A 23,430-nucleotide genomic window follows, 5' to 3' on the forward strand; every position below is an offset into this window, starting at 1 on the left:
ATTAATTCCTGCAAACTGTTATGTTTCAGTACCTTTTCACCCCGTGCATGGCCTCTGTTGTCATTCTCAGGGACTATTTCCTGGTGTGTTCTCAGAGGCCACGTCTTAGACATCTTTAGACACTGTTAGCAATGTTAATCATGCAGAATATAAAAAAAAAAAAAAACCCACCTCAGTCAAGTTCTCAAAACAATCTGCTGTGGTACTTTACGAATCTAAAGGAAAGGTCAAACTCCACTTTTCACTGTGCACTGGAGGATAAAAGTAAAGCTGTGTAATGACTTGGAGCAGAGCACCAAAGGGCAGTGAGACTTTGCACAAAGATCTAGGGAAGAAAAATTACAGTTAACTGTTAATTGTAGTTGATTTGTAGCTAGTATCAGGGGTTTTATTGTCCATGTTACTCTTGAGAAATATGGCTCCTGTCTGGTGCTGCTCTCTCTGTGTTTTTTCTGCACTGTTCTAATGCTTCAGTTTCTCTGTTCCTCCTGCCTTCCTCAGATGCTTCACCAGCTTTCTCAGAGTTTTCTTCAGTAGTGGTGTACCTTTATTTTGGACTAAGCACCTTCTCCTGTTAAAAGTTGTTTGAAAGCAGTGCTCCATATCATTATTGACTAAAAGAATTTGGATCCTGAACTTCACTGAGGTTAGTAGGGGGCTTTGCATGTCACAGCTCTATGCCCTGTGGTATTCTGAGCACCTTGAGCTTCAAGATGTGCAGCATTGTTTAGCTTCTACTTTGCATTGACAAGAGTCTCTTTACAATCCTCAGAACAGTAAGCTCTTGTTTTGGAGAGCAGGAGATGAGGGGGTGTGTAGTTACCTTGGGGGTATATTTGTCATGGCAGGACTTTTACTTCCGATGTATATATGGGAGTGGCATATATCATGGCTGCTTCCTACAGCAAAAATTTTGGCCCTTGTACAGTCTTGTAACATGCCAGGGACCAGCTCCTTGCCTGATGTTATTTGATAAGGTGGTCAGAAGAGCTAAATGTAACTGGCACCTTGACCAATGGTGTGTGCAGAATACATTGTTTGGTTTCAGTGTGTTGGTGTTCATTGTGGGAGAACAAGGAATATAAATTTTGGGATGTGGCAAGGAGCTGGGGAGTGGAAACTGACACTTTTGGCTGTTCAGTTTCATGGTATGTGGGTGGAACATAAGGGGAAGAGGGCAAGCCTGTCAGCTGTAATTCTTGTTTCTGAATGGAAGTGCAGTAATTCCCTAGTTCTGGGTTAAAAGAAATCTATTTTAGTTTATTAGCTTCCACTCTCATTCCTGCTGAAAGTTTGTCCATATGAAGCTTGTTTAGAAACTGTAGTGAAATCATGTGTGCAAGTCCCATTTTGAATCTGTGTGTGCCTTTGCCTGTAAAATCTGGGCACTGAAGTGTCATTGGGGTAGGCAGAGAACTAAAACATTTTTTTCTTCTGGGAAGTTGTTGGCAGATGTAATTAACTTTTTTTTTTTTTTTGTGAGGGACTTCAGAAACAGACTTCAAAATTAGAGTCTAATACTGGTTTCTCCATATAAAAGAAGTCTTTTTCTTGAATTGGCCATCTTATACTTTATGGGCAATGCCAAATTTGGTCAATTACTAAAGTGATTATTAAGCAACAGTGACAATGGTTTCACTTATTATCCCAGTACAATTACACTTTTACTAGATGTTGTACCAGAAAAAGCTCCTGATGATTTTCTGTTTATACAATAGTGCTGCAGACCCTAATTAGGATTTGGGAATAAAGTCAAAACTCTGCAAGTGTTTTAAGCTTCTCTTGTAAAACAACAATAATATAGAATGCCAGCCCATCTTTTTATAACACAAAAGAGACTAAAAATATGCTCTACATGTACATAGTAAGAAAGGATTGTGGCATAACATTTTCAAAGCTTGTTCTTTTCTTGGTTGGCTTTTAACTGAAGCTCTGCAGTTTCTTCAAAAGCTATGAGTTACAAATGAATCTGCAATACTTTGTGACTCCTTGTCCTTTCCTTCAGACAAAAGGCCCTTTCAAACCATTGTGGAACAGTCACTGATTTTCGTGTGGTCATTCAAGAAAAGGATAGCGATTGGCCTTCATAATAGGCCTTTCAGTACTCTCTGGAGTGGTTTGCTGGCTGAAAAAAATGTCTATGGCAGTGTACTGTGTCCAGTATTTAAATTGCTGACAAATCTAATCTCCCAAGTATTGGAAAGATAAGAGTTCAAATGGCAAAGAAGCCTCACCTGTTTTTGAATACCAGTGTGCTGCTAGTCAGATTTTGGTCTATGTGAACTAGTGCAGTTTTATTTGATTTTTTTTTTTTTTTTTTGACTGAAGGTCTCTACTATTTTATTATTTTTTTTTTAATTGAAGTGGTAACTTAAGCCTGATTAATCGCAGTTAGCATGAACTGTGTTTCTGAAAGGGTTGATGCTGTTTAATGTCCTGGGTGGAGTTGAGCACTGTTATCTGTTTGTGAACTGTGAGTATGATTTCTTGCAAGGCGACTATCCTTGAAGGTTGTGGGTGTGTTTTGAGTTGGCATTCAAGAAACTGCTGCCACTGTTGTATTGACAGCTCAGTCTCACGGAGTTATCTTTCTGTGCTGGGAAATCAAATCTGCCTGGCAGCATTTCAAAATAAACACTTAGTGTTTGGGGTAGGTAGACTGATGTTTGTTGGCCCAACCTTGTGTAAAATCCATGCAAGAATTTATGGTGCTTGACTGACTCTTACCACCAAAATATATTGTTGGTGCTGTGAGACATTTCCAAATGAGGATAGTTCTTCAGGATCTTGGCTCATTTTTTTTTAAAAATGTGTGCACCTGCCCTGAAGGTTCAACCCCGGAATGTCTGCCTGAATGCTGACAGTCACACCTGGCTTTCATCACAGCAGAAGAGTGGTTCATAGTGGCAGATCAAGACTTGAGACTTTCTTATTGGGTAGGTACAGCTGCCCACAAAGAGTATTTGGGCTCTGGATGACTTGAAGCTCAAGCATGTACTCAGATGGTTGTTTCAGACTAAATTACTTAGTAACACAAAAAACCAGCTTTGAGTATGTTCTGTCCTACACACATCCAGTTTGTGGCTTCCTCTTCTCCACTACACTTAAGTTATTCCCTTTTAGTATCTAAATTACAGTGCCGTGTATGGTTCTCTGTGTAAAATTAAATGCAGTAAAACTGTTGCACATGCAGTTTGGGTGTGGTGGCACTTCTCAGTCAGAATGTGTTCAGAAGCTGTGGTTTAGGGTAGCAGTACAAAACCTACGAGTCCCAAAATGTCATCACTATGGGACTTCTCCTTTCTGTGTAGCTGAAGGAATAACTGTCTTATTGCAGTGATAGTAGCCTGTGTAGAATTTGATTTAGTGATCTTTAGGACAAGGTCTGAATGAAATGTTTCCGTTTCTGTTTTCCATTAATAACTTAGTTTTGGCTAGAAATTGTTCTGAATTGGCTACCTTGATAAGGTGCTGCCATGATGTTGTGCTTTGTTGTTAGAATTGGAGCTTGTGGTCCTTGAGCTGGATATGTTGGGGTGAGGGATGGTGTGGAGGTAGACTGTACAGCTCTGAGGTTCAGAGAAGCTTCATCATCTGTTCCCACAGCTACTGAGGTCTCCCTTGTCCTGCACATAATTTGTTACTGAGATGAAAGAAGGAAACCTACTTCTACTTAAAATTCTTGAGGGTTTCTTCCTCTGCAATAACCCAATTATATTGTATACAAACACAGTGAAAGCAAAAAAGGACTGGGTAATTCATTTGGCTAGCAGAAAGGCAGCGGGGTCTGAAATGTAAGGAAAGAGCAGGAGAAAGGAGTCAAAAGACCAGATGTGTGCTGTTAGGTTCACAGAGCTCTAGTGGAGGTGGAGCAAGAGGTGCCCTGAAGAGACTTGAAGTGTGAGGCAAATACAGATGAACTAGAGCAGCTGCTATGTAAGAAAAGTGCCTGTAAGCTTGTGAAGAGAGCAGAAGGTGGTGGTTAGAAGAAGCCCTGATGGGGAGGAAGATGGGGCTATTTGATACAAGATGGTCCAAATTGTGTGCTCTTGGGTCTTCATCATAGCATGGCTGGTAGCCTCACAAACGTTTCTTGTGAAAGACACAAGCCCTTCTTCACTTATCTGAAACTGGTTGTCTGTAGCTGAGTTTCTGGGGAAGAAATATTTCAAACTAAGATCCTGTCAGACCTGTACACATATTGGCTGTTTTGTAGCACTTTGATGTGAGTAGGAGTTTGGTTCTATGTCCTTAGCCAAGAATATGGCATGAGAGCCAGCCATGGGGCAGGCTGCAGCAGTGTGCTGCCATTCGTTCCACTGAGTGCTCAGTCCTGAAACTTCTGACTGTTCTGGGACAGGGCTCAGAGCCCAGCAGGGTATTTCAGGATGAAGGGTACTCTATAACGGAAAGTATTGTACTTTACTTTGTAGTAAAGCAAGTAAGCCTACAAAACTAAGGAACAAGGAGAGCTGTTTGGATGTGGTTACCATCCCTGCAGGTGTTCAGGGCCAGTTTGGGTGAAGCTCTGGGCATGTATGTAAATTCATCCATTGCAGTGCCATGAGTACAATGAGGATTGCAGTGAAGAGATGACTGAAAGGGGACCTTGTCAATGTGTGTAAATATCTAAAGGGGGAGTCCTGAGAGGGTGGATCAGGCTCTTCTTGGTGATGCCAAGCGATGGACAGGAGGCAATGGGCAGAAACTGGTGCACGGGAAGTTCTACCTGAACGAGAAGAAGAACTTCTTTACTGTGTGGTGACTGAGCACTGGAACAGATTGCCCAGAGAGGATGCAGAGTCTCTTTCACTAGAGATATTCAATAACTGTCCAGACCTAATCCTGTGCAGTGTGCTCTGGGAATGGCTCTGTTTGAGCAGGGAGGTTGGATCACCCACTATAGTCTGTTTCAACCTAACTCATTCTGTGATATCTTGACAAAGAATGATGGGTTTCTCTTTTCTTTGCTTCTGGGATGAGGTTGATTTTTTGGCATTTTAACACCTGACTCCCCTCTATGAAGTTAACCTGTGTACAACCATGATTCTTTTGCATTACCTTATAGATAAGGAAATGTTAGAAATTTTAAATTGCTGTCCCAGTGTTGGATTTCCGGAGAGATGCTGAGTGCAGGAAGTTATAATTGCAATTGTGTGTCAGGTCCTTTAAACATTAGCCTGTAAGTGAATGGTGGTGCCTTCCAAAGCATTTTAGAGAATTGCTAAAAAGCAAAACATGATTTTTTAAGCCATAACTTTTGGGGACTTTTAAAATAAAAGAGGGATCACCTGGTAGTTGCAAGGTCTATTAAACTGCAGAAGGGTTAGTAATTAGCATTGTTGCCTCATATTAAAAGAATGCAGCAATGTAAACTCATTAGTTAAACTTAATAGCACACTTTTAAACTACTGTTCGCTATGTTAAGTGAATAATATCTTCTTCCATCTAGAGAGCTGCTTAGCCTAATATTAGAGATTTCTGTGAATTAAAAAGAAGAACATCAGGATTGGTGTTACCAATGACAAAAACCAGACATCTTGTATCATGGTATGGTACTTATTCTGGACTGAACTTGACCCAACAGGCTGTGCATCCTCACTGAACTGGCTGTGAAGTCAGAGCCCAGCTCTGCAGAAGTGGTTCAATAGAGGGAAATGGTTGAACATGTGATACCAAGGACTGGTTTTTCTGCAGTGCCAAAAGACCTGTGCAAGGACAGCTCATTTTGTAGTGTCAGTCTATAAGGTCAGAGTGTGGTAAGGGTGCTTCCCCAGGATCGAGGCTCCTGCAGAGCTGCATTCCTTCCCCAAGCCTCTGCCGACATGGGGAACCGCTGGAGCTGCCGCCAGCTGGCAGCTGGGCTGCTTTGTAAGGGCTGTTGCTGAGTGTGCTGGTTTTGTTGGATTTTGTCTTTAAACAAATTTGTTACCAGACTCCATAAAAGGCTTTGCCTTTTGCTCATTTGGGATTTTTTCTGGAAAGGACCTCAGGGACTTTTACGTGCTACGTTTTTGGACATTTTCAGTTTCCAGTACTGATCACAGAGCTTTGGGAAGGAATCTGCTGTTAATTGAAGTGGAAAATACAGCAGATGAAGAGACAGGCCAGAAATCATTAACTGTCTGTGTTAATCAAAGGTAGAAAGGTATCTGTTAATCAATTATAGTTTAACACCCCCTACCTCCAAAGAGCAACCAGCAACATAACCACAGAAAGTTCCACTTTATATTAAGGAAGAGCTTCTTAACTGTGGGAGTGACTGTGCACTGGAAAAGGTATCCCAGAAAGGTATTCAGTATACCTGGAGATATTCAGGAACTGTCTGGATGCAATCCTGTGCAATGTGCTCTGGGATGACCCTGCCTGAGCCGGGAGGTTGGTCCAGATGACCTACTGTCATCCTATCCAACCTTACTCACTATATGAGTCTGTGAAAAGATACAATCATCTCATTCTTATTTTGAAATTCAGTAATTCTGCTTTTAATCTTCCACTTTTATGGTGTGCTGTATTCCTGAACATCCATCTGGAGCTGCTTGTCTGGCTTCTGAAGTTCATGACTTTGGTAACTCACTAGAAGGAATGGAAATGTACTTTTGTCCTGAGGTGGCTGAGAAAATTTTAGTATTTAATAGATGTTCAAGGTGGACCTGAGGTAGTCAGGCAGTGTGTGTGTTTGAAATCTGCAGCTATGTTGAGGGATTTGCTTGCATGTGAAAGTTTCAGGTGTCCATACTAAGGACCGCAGTTATGGGTGATGTTGAGCAGAGCCCCCACCATGCAGACCCATCTGTGAAAGCCAGGAGACCTTGGAAACAAGGAAGATAGGTTGTAGTTACTGTGTGCCACTCCCCTCTTCTACTGAAGCAGCAAATATCTTAGGAAATAAAATGGAAAAATAAATAACATCAGCACGCTATAACTTTGCAAAGCTGAAACAAACAGAAGACTGATAATTCGCGAAGGAGAGGTTGGGCTAGACATGGTAGCTTGGCCAGATGGCATGCATGTAATGTTTACCATTCAACTTTCTGTCATTAAATGGGATGTTACTTTTTTTTAGTGGACTGTAAAATATTCAGACCATGTCTTATGGGTATGTAGTTATTACTGGAACAAACTTTGCTCTTGGTATCTCAAAGGCACTTGGAACAGAGGTGCCAAGTCATAGATCAGTTGCTGAGGCTCTGTGTCAGCAGTAAATGCATGTTTGTTCCTAGGAAAGTAAATGCAGACATGAATTCAGAATAAATGATCCATGTAGAAGATACTATGCCAATAAACTGAGGCAAACTCCAGTTTGCTTTAACAAAGGGTTTGTCTGAGTGTCCTAAAAGCGTTCCAGATTTGCACCAGCACCTACTTGCTTTTATCCAAACTTACTAGCAGAATAGAAAACCACACTATTTTTGCTTTATTTTACTCAGATTCCTTCATAACTAAGATGCTGATGCAAGCATCAGGTTCAGCTGAAACCCAGGCCAAAATAATTTAAATCATCAGTGAAAGAATGTAAGTTCCAGCGTGAGAAATTTGCTTTAAAACTTTGGGTGTTATTTTATTATTTGTATGTCACTGGCATGAAAAGGCTGCTTTGATGAACAAATTACTGTTTCATGGAACCTTCTGTCTCAGGGCTGTGAGAGCTCTGTGTTTTCCTTTGTGATGTGAAATACCACATGGGAATGAGATCTCATTTACACTCATGGCTGAGTCCGACCAAGATCCCCTGGGTAATTTTGCTCTTCCTTCCTATTAAAGCTTCAAAAGAGGCTAGAGCTATATTTACATTTGCAAATTGATTTCATCCTTCATTTTTGCTCATTTTGATACCCCTCTTAGAATCTGAATGCAGAAGACAAGAGTATTTCTCCATTTAGATGGAGAAGGATTGGAGTTTTATATAGGAAGGAATACGTCTAATCTCTGTGCTGTACAAATATTCTTCGTGATTGTGTTCAGCTCTTGTAGGACTTTCAGGAGGGAGGGAAGTGTGGAACTGCTTAGGTGATGGCAGTCTGGGAGTTCTTAATCCTCTTCCTGTCCACACACCAAGGCAATGATGGAGTGAAGTGGAATTGGACTTCAGGATCCATTGGTGCTGCCGTGCCTGGCCCTGCCATAGTGCTTCCTTTCTAAAGGATGCAGTGCCTCTTCCAGAGGGTGATGCAGAGTGTACATCCCTCTGCTGGGCTGCTTCCTGGTAAAGATTCCCAGGAAGTACTCCATTCTTTGAACCTCACCCACTTGCACTGTTACAAAGGCACACTCAACACATGATGTTGTGTTGACAAACAGTTCTGCTTTTCACAGTCATGGTGTGATGTTTTTTCAGATGGCAGTAGACCAAGTTCCCTGTAGCTCCCTTATGCCTGTGTCCCAGCATAACTTTCTGGGCACATCTTTAGATGTGGTCTCTACTTGGGGCTTTTTGGTGATTTTAATAGTTATTTATTTTAAACTTTGATATTGGGTACTGCACAATAAAGCCCAGTATCAGCTGGATTGTCAGTAGGAGGAAAAGTTGAAACCTGTTCCACAGGGTTGAGCTTTTTAATGCACTGTGTGACCCCCAATACCTGCACACTGTGTGTCTTAAGCACACATCTCACTGTCTCACCTGTGAGACTAAGGTACTGTCTGCTGAATAGCAGCATAAACTCAATATCCACAGCCTTGATGGATCTACCACACATTGGTTGTGTGCAGTAGTCACCCCCTGTCTCCTAAAATAATCCCTTGTTCACTTTAAAGCGTATGCACTCAGACATATTTTCTCTGCCTTTGCTCATTTGAGTAAGTAAATAATTTTAACTCTTTAAAAAAGCATCATTTGCGTACTTTTCTTTCTCAGAATGTGATTGTCTTGAAATGTATGTACAAAAATATATAGACTTTGCTATTAAGACAATGTCTACTTTTGTTTTGGAGCAGTTTAAAAATTGTTTTATAAAAGGCTGAATAAAAACCCATTTGACAGAGTGAGGGCACAAGTGATTTTGCTTAAGTGTACGAAGTAGGAAGTACTGCTTCCTTCAGAAGCTTCTCTACTTCTGTTAGGAGTCTGAAGACTGATTACATGGAGGATATGCCAGTTTGAAAATAGTGCTGATTGCACTTGCATGGAAAATGAGTTATTTCAGCTGTTGTTCACTGCAGAAGCTGTAAAATGCTTGATTGTTCTGATGTGCTTTTCTGACCAGAAAATGACATTGCAGATTTTTTTTTCAATTTAGTTACACTTTTTATCATGAACATTTAGTTATAAGGTTGTGTTCTGTGTAAATGTACTCAAATTTACATGGATCCACAGTGATATTTCTAATAAATCCATGTACGTTAATTGGAATTTCTTCACAGTTATGCTGAGACCCAGTATTTTTAAGTTTCCAGGCCTCAGTAAGGGGAAGCTCTCCTGACAGATTGATCTTGCAAAAGGGCAAGTAAAACTCACAGTGGACTCTCAAGTAGAAGCAAAATTCATTTCATAGTGAGGCAGTTTTCACACAGAGGCATGGAGAGTCTACAGATTGTACAGAATACTTTTCTCATTCTTTCTAGAGTCTTGTGGCCCCTGGAGTGTACAGAAATGGAGAACCCACAGCTCCTCTAGGCACTGAACACATCCTGGCTCATCAGGGTATCAGCACTTGTCTTAACTAGGCCTTTCCAGGTTTGTGGTGTTGCTTGGTTACCATAATTCCCACAACTCTCAAATAAGGAAAGTAAAGTAAATGTAAAAAAAAATCCACCTGGTTTCTATTTATGGGCTAGGCTACTGTACAGATCCAAACAAAACAGAATTGTAAATCCTCAACAGCTTCTTTAATGGTCATTTTTTTCCTCAAGTATTCCATTTGAGGTTTTCTGTTTAAATATGTTTTCTATTGAACAACTTCTAGGATTCAGCACAAACTCATCAAGTTCAGAAGCTGTAATCTTGACATGTTATGACTTGTGTCATCAGCCAGTCTTGGTAACTCCATCTGGGATGCCTTTTCAGGTAGACTTTCTGTGCATCCTTAGGGCAGGGAAGAGCGTGCAAATTTTAGCTTGGAATATGTTCAGGAGTATTTTCTTTAGTAATGATGATAATGAACTGTCGTAACTATTTGGCTAAGGATGTTATGTCATTTTTTTAGTATTTCCAAGCGTAGCTTCAGGAGTCCTCACCTGCCCTTAAGGAGAATAATTTTGGCATGTGGGCTTATGTATTTCAGGGAAAATTTCTCATCATAATTTTAATTAGCTGATCTTGACAAAGGACACAGTCACTCTGAGAACTTAGATTATAGCATATGTGTTTGAGTAGCTATTCTGTTGCTATCCCTGCTCCACCAAAGAGTTCTGCAAAATGAAAGGTGTCCTTTTTTTACCACATCCAGGCTGAGATAGATAACAACTCTTGACACAGTCATTCTGCTGCTGTTTAACAAATGAGTTTAAGTTCCTTTTCATGAGGGTAACTCCCAAAATAAGGCATTTTTGGGAAATTGTGAATGAGTTTCTTAGTGAAGAGAGCTTTCCATAAATCTGTTAAGGTCATAGACAGTATACCTGATTATGGTACAGTTGGTTGCAGAACCCTCTTGGTTTCTGAGAATGGAGAAAACTAAAATAAATGGAGATGTGTGAGTCAGACAGAGATTGAGGAAGGATAAATACATCTAAGTGAAACATTCCCAGCTGTGGAAAAAACTATCCTTATCTGTCGTAAGTGTGGTGTGTATATGAAGAAGACAGCAATTCTTGTGGGAAGTAGAACTTGGAAGCATTGCCCTTAGTTCATTGTCTGAGAACTTGTGCTTCAGTGGGGCCAAAACTCAGACCTCTAATCATTTTGGGCTTCCAGTGGGTCCAGTTCTTCTAACAGTGGGGAGATTTCTCATCTGTTGAGATACTTGCTGTTTAATGGTGTGATGTTGAATTTCTAGTGTCATCTGACTCATCTATGCCTGCATTACGGATCTGTTCCAGCTCCTGTGCTGTCAGGAGGAATTGGATTAGGCCTGTAATGCTTTGGGAGCAAATTGTTGACTGATGTTACATTAGGAGGAATAAGAGACTGAAATAATGAGAGATCACTGGTAGGAGAATAAAGGTGCTTACAGACAGTTGAACATGAATCCTATCATTTTTCCAACTGTGATATCATTGTCTGACTTGTGTCACTGGACAGAAGTCTGGTATAAGATGACAGGTGGTCTGGTCCTGAAGCTTTTATTTGGTTGTTTCCCAGTCCTGATGTCAGCAGATTCTTTTGTTATACAGTCTCTGGCAAATACCAGATGAGGATGGTTTTAGACAGAAAGCCTTATGCTGCTTTAAAATCATACACGTTTTTGTTGCAGTAAGAAGTGCATATTGTAAATGTCTATGTGTCCTGTCCTCTGAAGGCTGGATCCTGCAGAGTGTACTGCATGCCCTGGCCAGGGTTAGAAACTGCAGTGCACAAAGTGGAGCATCTTGGATTAAAGGCAGGCAGAATTCAGCTTTGGAAGTTGTTATTAACTGACTGATACTGGCAGGATCTTACCACTGTGTCGAAGTGTAGCAGTGACAGAAACCCTGACTGACTACATCAAAACTTACAGTCTGTGTTGGGCTTTAAGGTTGAGAGTAGATGTCTTAAGGTCTGGCTGCCAAAGGAAGTGAGGTTTGCTTTCCATGTGCTAAACAGTGACATTGGCGGTTAGAAAAATGTGACTTACTAGCTAGGCCAAAATCAAAACCCAGAAAAGGGCCTAAAAACCCCAAGTGCCATAATCATCAACAAAATCTCACTTTTTTGTGTGTGGACCAACAGACTGTAAATAGCCTTTGCAGTCATTCATATCAACATTTAGATGATCACCTGCCTTGTACTGACTTTCTTCTCACTTAGATGTTCCATCAGTGGCCTCACCAAAGAAATATCCTGAAATAAAAGGTAGCTGTCTAGAGTACAATGTTTCCTTTTGTTATCAGCATTCATCCCTGCTCAGTATGCCCCTAATTCCACTATTAACTTAGCTTTTAATATTTAAAAAAAAATAAGTGAAAAACCAAACCAAGACAGAAGCCAAACAAACTATTCTTAACAGACTCTAACAACTTTCAGTTAATTGCAGTGCTGCTATAGTTGCTATATACAGTATGGGATATATTTAGCATGGTATTTTACACAGGTGTGTCAGTTCTATTTGCATAGGATATTTACTTGAGAATGGAGGGATTACAGGTTATGTTTGCTCTTAGGGTCTGGAAGGCTCATGGGTCTACAGTGGAATTAGAAGAGTGCAGTGTTAGAGTTTTTGAGCTCTTCTGTGTTGGGTGTGTTGTGAAATCCTAGGTTAAGTCTGTGGTCAGGGTTAGACATCAGAAGAAAAGGGGTCAAAGGCCTTGTTTTGCTCCTCTGAAGAGTAAAGATTCCTGTATGATGAGGACTCCAATCTAGAGTGTTACACAGCTCATGTTAGGCTTTGATTCTGCTCTTTAGGTTCATTAAGAGCCATGTCACAACGAATAGCTGTTCTAATCTAGATTTAAACTTCGTGTCTGGTTCTTCTGTTGTCACATATCACATTAATACTAGGATTAGGGAACTGTCGAAACAGTTGCAGTTCAAGATGGAGAAGGATTAAAATGCTTGTTTTATTTGTATGTTCTGCAGGACTGTTGTACTGATTCCTGGCAGGTGTTTAGGCTTATGTTGGTTTTGATGCAGTTGTTTGTCACCAAGCGCTGGTGGATGTGTGGCTTGGTGATGTGATATCTGAAGCTCTGCTTTTTCCCTCTTCGTACTCTGCAGTGGAGGACAATGTGTTGAAGGTTCTGTGAGAGGGTATCATGTCATCTCCATGGCCTTCATCTGCCACACAGGAATATGGGCCACATACCTCCCTCTTTCAGGGTCTTTTTGTTGTTAGAGAATACAAATAACTTCAAGAATTGACCTTTCATTATAATGGGAAATTACCTTGAACATTTGCACATTAAGCAACAGGTTTTTTTCTATGATGGTACGTAAGTGAAATAAGTTTCCTTTTAACTATTGTACCTTTACTCTTGATTTCCCTTCTCTGCCCTTGAGTCATTTTTTCCTGCGTACTGTTTGATAACATGTTATGGACCATTGAGTAAAGACAAAGTGGTGATTTAGAAAGGTGATCAAACTGTGGAAAGATGTCCTGTAGAATTAAATTTTTTTTTCAAGGTAATAACATCTCATTTGGTCAAATTTGATAAAAACAAATCTTTACTGCACCCAGTAAAATGGGGAGGGTTTATAATTTTACATACAGTGTACAGTTGGCTATCCACTTTTTTACTTTATGATGATGCAAAACAAGAACTTTGGACTTCAAAAAATAGTTTCCAAAAATAGCTCTCAAGGGGCAGTAATTACAATTCTAGCTTGAATAATTTCTTACCAGTGACTGTATTTCTTGACCACATCAGTAAATGGGATTCTGACGTTATTTATCACTTTCTTCTTCAAATCTAATGAAGTTCCAAAGCAAAAAAATTTTCAAAATAACCAACTGAGCAGGAGGAAAAAATATTTTTTTTAAGTTACAAAGCTCTTCTCGTTTAACTTTTTCCAGTTTTAGTTTTCCAGTGAAGTTGGAGAAGATTCTCCTCTGTAGCCTGGGTTGAAAAAGATCAAAACTGGAGTTTCACAGGTGGTGTGATGCAAGAAAAACGAAGAATCACTAGGGTGCCTCAGTGCAATAATGTCCATGATCTGATTTGCTGTTTAAATCCTGAAAATACTTCCTGCAGACTACAGGCAGTACTGGAAGGAGTTAAATGTCTGTATGTCGGTGTAAGAAATGCAGTAGCTGTTAGGAATGTTGCTGTCTGCTCTGTTTTAATTCAGGTGCTCACTGGACAAAAGGGATGAGTTGTCAACCCTTCCTTGTGTCCCTTTGAGGGAAACAGCCAAATCTTGCCCTTGCTTGCCCCAGAGAAAGAACTCCTGGTAGGGCCATCACATTGGCCTCTTCTCCAGTCAGTGCTTGGTTGGGGAATTCTGCTCAAAGGCCAGCATTGGGTGTGCTTCCCTCACCAGGTTTCCAGCCCCTCTATTCATCTCATGGATCTGTGGCTGTTGTGTAGATTCCAACACCCAGAAATGCTCTTTAACACTGACATGTGTGAATACTTGTATTTCTTCATTGAAGCATCACATTTTAAATTGCTCTATTCATTCCTTTGATTTTGAACGTAACTGTGACTCAGCAAGCCATGCAGAAATGTGTTTAGATTGTAATGGACTTTGGGCCATAAGCTGTGCAGAGTCTTTGTTGTGGGAGCCTTTGCCAGGTGAAGTGCTTCAGGGAACATCTGGCTGTTTTGGATGCAGAAGCAATTAAGAGCTTTCTGCCTTGCTTTAAACTAAAACCTGTGAGCTGACAGGACTTTTGCAGCTCAAATTCGTTTTGGCCTTGGCAAAATATGTAGTTTCAGTAAGGATAAAATGAATTAAGTATGACAGCAGTCACACACTTCTAGTCTGTACATAAAGTGAGTATTTTGTAGTACAGAAGGCAAAATTTGTCTGTAAGGACAATCCAGTCATAGTGGCACTTCGTAGAGGCTGATTTCAGCAGTCAGGATGTTCAGAAATGTTGCAATATTCTTTCAGGATTAGCTGAGGGACTGCTAAACAGATCTTATTCCAAAGCAAGCAAGGACCAGTGTGAAACTCACTTAATAGCTGCCAAAGAGGAATAATTTCTATCTGACATGCATGGTAAACCATAGACCATGGCTGCCTTGTCCTCACAACTGCACAAGAGATACAAAACTTAACTACTTCCCTGCACTAATGGAATTGGGAGATCGGTTTCCTTCATCTGTGTATGGATGTAAACAGGCACTCAGTTTTCCATGTCGTTGGTTGTGTGTCTTTAACTTTGGGGACAACTCTTCTGAAATTTATATGCAAATCTGCAAAGGCCTGGTATTGTGAGCAAAGTGCTGGCGTCACTCTTTGGGTTTCCCTTTGTTTCATCTGAGTTAGTATTCTTGAGATGATAATGTTGTTTCTGGGGAATGACCACAGTGAAACTAGTGCTGCTCAGAGGGGTTTGATTAGTAACTGCTGCATTACTGTAACTTGCACCTACTGCTCTCTTGCATTAATGATAAAATAGTTTTTGTTGCTTAAGTTTATATTTCTGCATATATTTCATCCTATGGGTTGGCTAAGTTTGACCTTAAAATATGTGCTTTAAAAATGGTTTTATTTCAGGGGAGAATTGTATATGTGGTCAGGAATGGCACTAACAGTGAGGCTTAGGTGGTGACCTAAGCTTTCATGACAATGAAGATAGGCCCTTAGAAAAAATAAGCCTGTGAAACAGGTAGGGGCACCCCTACATGTTGACCACAGCAGTAAAGGAATGAGGGATTTTTTTTTTTTTTTTTTTTTTTTTTTTTTTTTTTTTTTTTTTTTTTTTTTTTTTTTTTCACAAAAGTCTCCTGTGAGAAGACAGTAAAGTAAATCAAGAAAAAAAATTAAGTACTTGTTCTGGTTTGTTGGTTTTTTTTTAACTTCCAACTGTTTTTGCAGGAGATACAGTCTATTGGAGAAGATAGAAAAATAGGAACAGAAACTGGAGTAATTTGCAGTGGTAAGATACTTTTAATCTCTCTTTGCTGACCTTCAGATAGGAAGGTTCTTTACTGACAGGTCTATCAGTGCAGGAACAAGAAGCTGGGAACTTTGGGGGCTGCTTTCACCAGAGCATTGCAGTCTATTTGAACATCTTGGAAGCTGAATCATATGGGAATCATAGAGTGGCTTGGGTTGGAAGGGACCTTAAAGATCATCTTGTTCCAAGCCCCTTGCTGTGGCCAGGGGCACCTTACACTAGGCTAGATTGCTGAGAGCCCCATCCAGGCTAGCCCTGAGCGCTCCCAGGGATTGGACAGTTTTGTCTCCAGAGTCTATCATTCACCATTCTGTAGAAATTTCTCTCCTTTGTCTTCTTTCTCTATGTCTGTAAGTTGACCAGCTTATGCTGTATGGTCTTACTGCTTCTCCTCAGCCTCTCCTCATCTTTTGGAATTGTTTGAACCATTGCGAAGATGCACCATGGTTTGCAACTGAAAGTTCTGCTGAACTGGTATTCTGAAGTCATATCACACTAAGAATAGTTCAAAGTGATGTTCAGAGGATAGTGGGAAAGGGTAGCTTTGTAGTAATTTTAAAAAAATTACATACATATATAGACTACAAAACTGAGAAATGAGGTCTCTGCAATTACCTAATTTTAGAGGTGGTCTGAACCCCACTTGTTTTGAAGAAAATATTTGTTTGAACATATCAAGTAATTCCTTTTGCCGTTTTGTCCAAAGGAGGCAGTTTCTCTGTGTCCAGCATGTTAAAAATCATAAGCTCCAAACCTGAATCTAACAAGTGGGCTAATGACTCATCCTTCTGTGTAATTCTAATGGAGATGACTTTTTTTTTTTTCAAATAGCTGTAAGGTTCTCCAGTTTTCTTGAAGCTTACAACACCTGGATTGTGTCTCCTATGAATGGCTTCCTGAGAAATCATCACTGAATCACTTAATTTCTCAATTTTAAATCTGTCAAATGAGGTGACAATACTCCTGTACTTTAGCATGGGTGTCAGAATGATAAATATGATTATGGATTGAAGTTTCTGAAATTCTCAGGCATTATAATAAATAGACTGAAGGAGAACTCATTTCATTTGCACATTATTCACTTCATGCACCCTGTTTCTTTAGTGGAGGCAGTTATGCTGTTTCCTTAAGATTTCCATTTTGCTTCAGACTTTTTACATAGAATTACCACATGTCAAACTTTCAAAGCTTTTGGTAGTGGGAAGCTCACAGGGAGTGGCTGCATAGAATCAATTTGGTAGTTAATAATTCAGCATGCTAAACGCGGTAGTGGTGAGCTGTGTGACTTCCTCAAACGAAAGAAGAGAAAGATACGTGCCCAAAGTGGTTCTTACGCATCTGCTGAGCTCAAGTGTGGCCAAGTACATGATGAAATATTGCTTGTCTGGCTCTGAGCTCTGTACAGTACAAGCAGAGTGACTCATCGGGTCAGTTGCTGACCAGAAGTTGAGCTGTCAGAAACAGATGGGCTGCCTAGAGAGCGAGATATCTTGGAAGCATCTCCACCCTTGTCAGCAATGTTACACAGCACAGGGATTTCTCATAAGCAGTGATTTCTGTGAAAGAATGCTGATTTTTCAGCTGCTCTTGGTCTTCCACATCAGAAAGATGCCTTGTGGCCCTGAGAATAAGGGAATTTGCTGGCTTGTTAGCCAAGATCCGTATTTGCGAATCCTGTACTTGGAGGGGCAGTAGTAGGGAGGTCAGTAAAGTTCTTAAACTTGCAAAGGGATTGTTTTTCAGCTCTGAGAAGCCTTCAGGTTGCTACTAAAAGATGGCTGTGTGTAAATGTTCTTTCTGCAAATGAAGCCAAAATAGTTAATTCTGAAAATATTTTCCTGCAGTCACCTCTTTACCCCTCAACAGATTGAGGGTAACAAATGCTTCCTCAGACTGTAGAGTTGGGATGAGAATTATACTCATCTCAGATATTTGGAAGTGCACTACAAGTATCTAGAGAAATAGAGTTTTTGTAGACACTGAATACTGAGGCAAATTGTAGGTCAGAATATGAAAAGAGAGTACTCAAATTTGGGATGGATTTTTAATTTGACTTGCAATGCTGGGTTTACCCTGGCTGGTAGCCAAGCACCCACACAGCTCCTCACTCACTCCCTGCAGCAGCTCTCCACGGGGAGGCAGGGGGTGGAGGAGAAAATAGGAACAACAAAAGACAACTCTGGAGTTAAAAAAACAGTTATTGAAAGAAAAGGTGGGCTCAGGGGATGCAAAAGAAGCAGAGTAAGGGAGACTGCACAGCAGGTCACGGCAGACTGATGCCCAGTCAGTCTCCAAACAATAGCCAAAAAACATGCTTGAAAGCAAAAATATCCTTTTCTTCCTTTTCCCCAGTTTTTATTTATGAACTTGAGGATACATCACATGAAATATCCCTCTGGTCATTCTGAGCCAGCTGTCCCACCTGTGTCCTCTTCCATCCTCTTGCCCACCCTCAGCCTGGCTGTGGGGGTGTTGTGGGAAACAGAGGTGGCCTTGACACTGTGCAAGCACAGCTCAGCAGTAGCCAAAACACTGGTGTGTTGTCAGCAGTGTTGGAGCCACAGACCCAAAACACAGCACTGTGTGGCCTGCTGTGAAGAAAGTTAACTCCATCCCAGTCAACCCCAAATCATACTACTTTTTTTTTACTTACTTTTTAATGTAGTACTAGAAAAGAAATTATCAGAACAAAATCCTATTGGAAGATCTTAAGAGAGTATTCTTGATTAAAAATGTTTTCTTGTACGTGCATGTGTGAAACTTCCATTAGAATCATGCACACTTCTGAAACAGTTCAAAAAGACTCTTGAGAGTTTAGCTGAAAAGTGGCTCAAAAAATTTGTGTCAGGAAATTCAGTAGCACTTAAGTGCTTGTCTAGATTGGGTCTGCATATTCAAGCTGATGCTGTCCTGCAAGAAAAATTCTGGAGAAATTTTACCCGGTGTGAACATCAGACCTATGTCAGACGTATGGTAATTCTCTAATAGAGAATGCCTATAGGTGCATCTTGTTACTGTCTGTATAAGTATGTAATTTTGTGCCTTAAAATAATCAACTCTGTGAGTCTTATTTATCATGAGACTGAACAGATAAAATGCTTTCAAAATTGAAACATTAAGAATTATATTTACGGGGTTATCCTAAGAAATGGAAAACCAGGAAAAAAAACCCAAAGATTTGAAGTTGGAATGAAATCTTCTTCACTTCTGAAAAAAAAAAAATCAGTGAATGGCCCTGTTCTTCCCTGCAACACCTTACTTTTGGTTATGTATGCTGCTGTCAGTGAAAAAGAGCTGCTGTGTGATGCAGAGAGTTCAGGTAATTTAGATTAGATCACTGATTACTTTGATCAGTATTAAAGTCTGATACTGAAAGCAAGTTGAGCTTTCACAGTTTTTTTAGAAAAAATAATCAAGATTAAAAGAGACTCTCGAGTTCTTGAATTGATTCTTTATTTTTAGGGTATTTGGCCTGCTCTGTTATTGGTGACCCTTCTTTATTCCACTTGTTAATATGAAGAGAGATAAGCATTTGTTCCTGGTAGGGAAAAGCATCACAAAACATACACAAATGTCTAGCCAGTGTGACTGTTAAGCGTTCAAGGCAGCCACTTCCAAACCTCTTACTGGGTTTGTCAGTCAATGCTGTCATTCCAGGAGAGAGATGACTTTATGGCATTGGTTGATCATGCAGTCAGCACAGTGAAGCTGAGACTCCAGTGTCTTCATCAAAAGTTCTATGCAATTTCTCATGTCTTTTAACATTGAAGCACTGATTTGAATGAAACTTTCCTTGTATGGTGGGGAAGAGTGAACAAATTGATAAAAGGCAGCTCACAGTGAAGGCAAAACAGAACTGCTCCCCTTCAGTATGTTTTGAAATGGTTCAGTTGTAAAGGTTCATGATTAGAGCAGGTAGTTTTTCTTTGCTAGTGATAACTTCCATTTTTTGCTCCCTCTATGGAGCAGGCAGTTGAAAGAGGTTGGAGATTATGGAAATCTTTGTTTTCAGCAGCAAAGGAACAAATGGTGTCTGAGGCCACTAGGATGGAGTGTGTATTCTGCTAGAAGGGAGGGTCAAGGCAGTAATTTGTGCCCTGTCCAAAAGCAGGGTGTATATGGGGATAAAGTGGTGAAAGAATTCTTGGTTTTCCTCCAACTGCAAGGTTCAGGCAGTTCAAAAAGAGCCAAAGCATTCCCTGTGCATTGCTGTGCTCTGATTGTGAGCAAGGTGGCTAGACTGACTGATCTCAGTTAATGAACAGAACCCTGGAAAAATAGTGATAGGTAAAGTTCAGGTCTTGGAAAAACTCTGCCTGTGTCAATATTATTGGGAAGTTAATTGCATATTTAAGGAAGACAGCCAATGGAACTGAATCTCATCCTGTGTAAATTACGTCTCATATGTGGGTCTTTTTTTTTTTCCTCCATTATTGGAGAGTCCAAATATTGAGCAGCTGTAAATCCAGCTCTCTTCAGCCAAAGTCCTTGGTCTGTGGATGCCAGCTACAGAGCTGTGTTAACCACAGAATCCAGTCACAGCTCCCATCTGCTGCCTGCAAAGCTAGCCCTGCTTGTTTTGGTGTGTGGCTAAACTGGAGATGTGAATTTGTGGCAGCTCTGACTGTGCTTTCTTTCTATAGTAAGAAATCTATATGCGTGACTGCCAGAGCTGCTCATTTTGAATGAAGATAACTTTGTGCATGGCTTCATGAAAATAGTCAGACACTTTGTAAAGGACTGGCTGTTCAGGAGACACCTCTGCCTTTACTTGGTGAGGCTCTAGAGTAATGAAGGAAAGGCTTGACTGATACAGCACTTTACTTGATAACAAATGCTGTGGTCAGCTTTTCTGTGTCTGCACAAGCCACAGTAACTTCCTGCATTGTTGAGCTGAACTTTGCTTATTCCAAGTTTTGCTGTGATTTGGGCTTTTTGGGAAAGGATAACTGGTTTACAGGGAATTCAGTTTGTTTTTGGGGAACCCTTGCTTAGCTGGTGTTTGAGAAATGTTTTGGTTATGCCGAAGTCGCTTCAGTGAACCCCAGCAAAACCCATTTGGTTGGGAAATTCCTAGCTAGCTCAGTTTATTTTCTGACAGTTCTTACTGCTGACAGGATGGTTAGAGCAAGTTGAGGTACTGGGAGTTTAACTGGCTGAGACTTTAGCTTGCTCAGTGTGGTAACTGTTAATCAGCACTGGGTTTTTGATAGCGCAATATGATACTGCTACATGCAGTATATGAGCTTGTCAGTGCTGTTGTGATGTTACTGATTAACAGCAGTGAGAAAAGAGACTTAACAGTTAAAGCAGTTTTGAGGTTCCCATACAGAACATGCTTTTTTGTGTGCTTGTGGTGGATTGACCTTGGCTGGATACCAGGTGCCCACCAAACCCTCTTTGTCCTTCTTCTCCTCAGCTGGGTAGGACAGAGAAAAACATAACAAAAGATTCATGGGTCAAGAGGACAGGGACCAATCACTCAGCCATTACCATCACAAGCAAAAGACTAGACTTGAATAAATTAGCTTAATAGTCAACAAGAGTAAGATAATGAGAAATAACCCCTACATTTTAAAACACCTTCTCCCCGCCAGCCCTCCTTCCTTCTTAGGCTTAACTTTACTCCCAAATTCTCTAACTCCTCTCCAGAGCAGTGCTTGTAGATGGGTAATGTGGGTCATGGTCAGTTCATTACATATTGTGTCTGCTGGTCCTTCCTCTTCAGGGGAAGGACTCCCCACACTCTTTCCCTGCCATGAAACACAGCCCTCCATGAAGTTCCCCAACATGGTACCATCCCACAGGCTACATTTCTTCACAAACTGCACCAGTTTGGATCCCTGTGCTGTACCAGCAGGGTCCCTATCCATGGGGTGCAGTCCTTCAGGCATAGCCTGCTGCAGTGTGAGCGCCCTGCTGAAGTCCTACCAGCAAACTTGCTCTAGCATGGGCTCCTCTTTCCAAGGCTCCACAGGTCACTGCCAGGAGCTTGTTCCAGTGAGGGCTTCCCACAGGGATACAGCCTCCTCCAGGTGGATTTCTGCATCCCTGTGGACCCCCATGGGCTGCAGGAGCACAGCTTCTCACTGTGGACTGCACCCCAGGCTGCAGGGGAATTTTGGCTCCAGCACCTGGAGCACCTCCTGCTTCTCCGTCTCTACTGCCTTTGGTGTCTGCAGAGCTGTTCCTTTCACGTATTCTTTCTGTCTTCTCTCTAGCTACAATTGCTGCTGCACAGCTTTTTTCACCCCACCGTTCTTAACTGTTATTCCAGAGGCACTACCATGGTTGCTGACAAGATCGACCTTGGCAATTGGCAGCTCCCTCTTGAAGCTGACTGGCATTGACTCTATCAGACACATGAGAAACTTCTGGCGGTTTCTCACAGAAGCCATGCCTGTAGCCCTTCCACTATCAAAACACTGCCACACAAACCCAATACAGTATCTGAAACTTGCTGGTATCCATATTTGCCCAAGAGCAGTGGGTTTGGAATCCCTTAGCACCCTGAGAGTTTCAGCTGGTAACTGAAGTGGTAACTAGCACCCTAGGTAACTACAAGTTATAACTTAACTTTTGAACACTGAATTCTGTGAAGGAGATAATATGTTATCTTATCCTCCAAAGCTCAAAGGTTCATCTTCCGAAATTCTGGACAGATGCAAAGTAAATGTTTGTCCGCAGATTATATAATTTCATAGGTTCTGGCATGCCAAAGGTAGATCACTTCCAGTGAATGGGCACAAACAGATGAGCTGAAAGATGCTCTAGAATGTTTATCTGTGCTATACAGTGTAACTCAGCTTACGTTTCTTTGAGAAAAGTACCTTAAAATAAGGCGTACTTTTATTTTCTTGGAAATGTTCTTCAATAAATAAGCTAAGCATCTTCTTCTAATTCTTTTGATAAAATTACTCCATTTGCTGTCCATATATTGTATCTGGTCAAACAGCTTTATCTTGGGATTGCCCTTGCCAAGTTAAAAAACCTGTAATTTTTTTGAAAATCCCAAACTGTAATATATTTGTCCAAAAACCTCAGTTCATGCATGTCAGCAACACTTCATATGCTATTGACCTTCAGAAGCAGAAAAGTTTTTTGAGATTGTGTACTGCCAAAAACATGCAAAGGTGCCTTGCCAGTTTCCCCTTCCATACCCTCCCCAATACTCAGGAGACAGTCTGCATTGATTGGCTGCACTTTTGCAATTGATTTTGATGTAGCTGGGTAGTGTGGGTTTCAGTTGAAAAAAATAATGGGTTTCTTTTGGGTTATTCCTCTAGAAGGTGCAGTTCAAAGTCCAGTAAATGTTCTAATAGGTCTTATTCGTGTGTAATAGCAATTAGGTTGAAGGACTGTATGAACAATGAGTAATTATGGGTTAACTTATTTATGTGCTTTTTTTGTTGTTGTTTCCAGGAATACCTTTTGCTAACATCAGAAATTCAATGGTTTTGGCTGTAGAAAGATGGGGGAGGAGAGGAAGAGACTAGCATTTGTTATAAATCTGAGAATATCAAAATGTCGGTGGTGGTGAAAGTGTAGTGTCTGACTCTACAGGAACTGTTAATATGGGAATGCTGCTGGGCCTGTGTCTGTTCATTGTGGATATGCATTAGGTCATTTTACTAGAGAAACTTGTAAACATTTGTTAAAGCTTTTATGTACATATATTTTGTGTGTGTACATATGTATATAATAATTTAAATTCTGTTCAAGGAAAAATTTGCATCTTCTTCAAAGGAGCTATATGAGGTGACTTGGTTATAGAAAATGAAAGGCT

At 40.7% G+C, this 23,430-nt stretch overlaps 1 protein-coding gene across 10 annotated transcripts in view; it reads left to right on the top strand.

Moving 5' to 3' along the window:
• The window catches only part of SPATS2L (spermatogenesis associated serine rich 2 like), a 78,114-nt gene that overhangs the window by 2,145 nt on the left and 52,539 nt on the right, over nucleotides 1-23,430 (top strand). For 4 of the 10 annotated variants that reach the window (XM_056496932.1, XM_056496926.1, XM_056496924.1 and 1 more), the window contains exon 2: nucleotides 15,563-15,623. The exons of 4 other annotated variants lie outside the window; for them this stretch is intronic. The gene's annotated coding sequence lies outside the window, so the exon portion shown is untranslated. Of the gene's footprint in view, nucleotides 1-9,564; nucleotides 9,677-15,562; nucleotides 15,624-23,430 lie in introns of those variants that run through there. 2 more of the 10 variants (XM_056496933.1, XM_056496927.1) reach the window with 2 other exon arrangements.

The sequence above is a fragment of the Oenanthe melanoleuca genome, chromosome 7, assembly GCF_029582105.1.
Source record: "Oenanthe melanoleuca isolate GR-GAL-2019-014 chromosome 7, OMel1.0, whole genome shotgun sequence".
Lineage (NCBI taxonomy): Eukaryota > Metazoa > Chordata > Aves > Passeriformes > Muscicapidae > Oenanthe > Oenanthe melanoleuca.